This window comes from Brachyistius frenatus, unplaced genomic scaffold (assembly GCF_029030835.1).
Source record: "Brachyistius frenatus isolate BFR_SWC_R1_liver_20210118 unplaced genomic scaffold, ASM2903083v1 Contig_237, whole genome shotgun sequence".
In the NCBI taxonomy this organism is placed as follows: domain Eukaryota; kingdom Metazoa; phylum Chordata; class Actinopteri; family Embiotocidae; genus Brachyistius; species Brachyistius frenatus.
In genome coordinates, this window is record NW_027210836.1 from 475001 (window position 1) to 477500 (window position 2500).

At 46.4% G+C, this 2500-nt stretch overlaps 1 protein-coding gene across 1 annotated transcript in view; it reads right to left on the reverse strand.

Annotated features, from left to right (window-relative positions):
- Positions 1–2500, reverse strand: part of LOC138633797 (rho guanine nucleotide exchange factor 2-like) — an 18576-nt gene that overhangs the window by 12967 nt on the left and 3109 nt on the right. The gene's annotated exons all lie outside the window — the stretch shown is intronic.

The following is a 2500-nucleotide window of genomic DNA, read 5'->3' on the forward strand; positions in this document are numbered from 1 at the left end:
GCAGAGGGAAGGAAAAACTCCCTTTTAACAGAAAGGAAAACCTCCGAGAGAACCGAGGCTCAGAGGAGGAGAACATCACGAGAGGAGAGCAGAGACAGAAAAGAGCAGCAGAGAGACACAAGAGGAGGAACAGAGGAATCATCTACAGACGCTGCAGCCTACTGGAGGTCAGGAGAACCCTCTGCTTAAAGTCCTACACCCTAACCATGCTACGACCAGCCAATCAGAACACGACTACAGACCAGCCAATCAGAACACGACTACAGACCAGCCAATCAGAACACGACTACAGACCAGCCAATCAGAACACGACTACAGACCAGCCAATCAGAACACGACTACAGACCAGCCAATCAGAACACGACTACAGACCAGCCAATCAGAACACGACTACAGACCAGCCAATCAGAACACGACTACAGACCAACCAATCACTGTCTTGTTTGTTTTTCATGTGTCAGTTCATGTGTTTTTGCTTTTAAAAAACAAACTGGATAAAATATAAACACACAGTCAGGTCATGTGACCATGGGACATGTAAATGGCCACCTGTGTTACAGGGGGAGGAGCCTCAGCTGCTCCTTTGATCTGATTGGCTGTATCAGATGCCTTGCTCAGGGGCAGGAGGCTGCTGCTCACATGAATTATAGATGAAGGTCGGACTCAAACTCTGCTCCAGGACACAACAGCAGCAGCAAGGCCTCATGGGAGCTGTAGTCCAGAGAACTCCAGAGACCGTCTGACCTCTGATCAGCCCGAGGCTCAGGGAACACCTGGTCTCACCTGGACAGCTGACAGCCAATCACAGCCCTCCGAGACAGGACCTGATTACACATTTAGCGTTTTAGATCCATAAAAACTGCAATCAGCTGTTTATAACCTGACAGATAACCGATAAGATGGAAGTTTAAATCAGACGTGCATCAGCTTCAACTTCACATGTTCCGTGTTCTCTGACTACACGGCTGTGAGAGCGCGTCCGGCCGGCCGTCTGAACTTCTCCTTTTTATTTGTATTTCTCTGAACTGGGAGGAGCAGGAAGGGGAAGTGTGTGAGCGTGCTTGTTTGTCTATCTTTGTGGGGACCCGGTTCAAACCTGAGGACTGAGGACATTTTGTCGAAGACAAACTTTACGCTTTCACGCTGTCAGTTTCAGGGTTCAGGTTCAGCGTCTCGACTGCTCGGTAGATAGTTAAGATTATCGGCTTAACTGATTATTGATTATAGGATTAAGTGCAGCAGAAGAAGTCTGTTAACTCTGACTTGTCACAGCCCAGAGTTGCACCATAAACCGCTGCGTCGTCGTCGTTGTTGTAGCTTCAATCAGACGAAACGAAAGAGAAGCAACAGACTGAAAGTGACATCACCTCATCTCAGTATCACAAACACACTCAAACCCAGAAGGAGTTCATCCAACGACATCAAGACGACTGGAGGGAAACATTTACTGACTATTTCAGGAGAACCTGATGCTTTTTCAGTGGGAGTCTATTGGAAGCCCCTAGTGGCCCCTTGGTGGTATTACACTTTAAGGCACTTTTGCACTGGCTTCAGCGGGCGGGGCTCCTCAGTCAGCTCCTCCCCCAGGTCGTCCAAATATGGTCACTTCTGGCTCCAAAAAAAAACAAGATGGTGACGACCAGACTGGAGGCTTCAAAACGTCCCGATGCGTTAAGACACTTGTTTCGGACACCTGCAAAGCATTATGGGTCGTCTGATTGGCCTATGAGAGATTTAATTAATCGAACATTTAGACACGAAGAAACCTCGTTAAGTCTTTGTTCAGACTGTCCGCACTGTTTTGAAAGTGGATCAGATTTGGTGTCCAGACATCGCCAACCTATCTGCGTAGGGTTGCCGTGGTAACTATGTAGCTACGACATTTTTCAGTTTATTTGGGCGGTTTCCAACCTTTTTTTTTTTCCCTCCGAGAAGCTACTTTGACAAAATGAGAGCGTCCCGCGAGCTTCTCGTGTTTTGTTAACATTTTTATTCACGTAGCTGAGCTCCACCCAAAACCAGCTGACTGCAGGTTGCATCATTTTTGTTTCAACATAAAAGTGGTTTAAAAGTTTAAGATTCAACAACGAGCCACCTGTCGTTCGCCCGATTCTTCTCTCGCTTCCTGACTAAGCCTGTTTCTGTATCGCAATAAAAAATAAAATATAAAATTTTCTGTCAATTGGCCGATTTTTTTTAGAAAACCCAGTTCGAGACATTTGAAGACGTTGTAGATTTCAAGACAATAAAACAAACGGTCGTACCGTTAACGTGAAAAAGATCTCAAACTGACAGTCAGTGTGAAGCAAACAAACTGGTGACAGTCAGCGATCAGCTGATCAATAAATAAAGAGCTCAGTGATGGAGACGAAGAAAGAGACCTCTGTGTGTGTGTGTGGGGGGGGGGTCATGAGACAGAGTGAGCTGAGGTTTTAGGAGAGAGAAAGAGACAGCAGAATCAATGAGGACAAAAGACCCAACAGGTAACTGATCCGAGTCA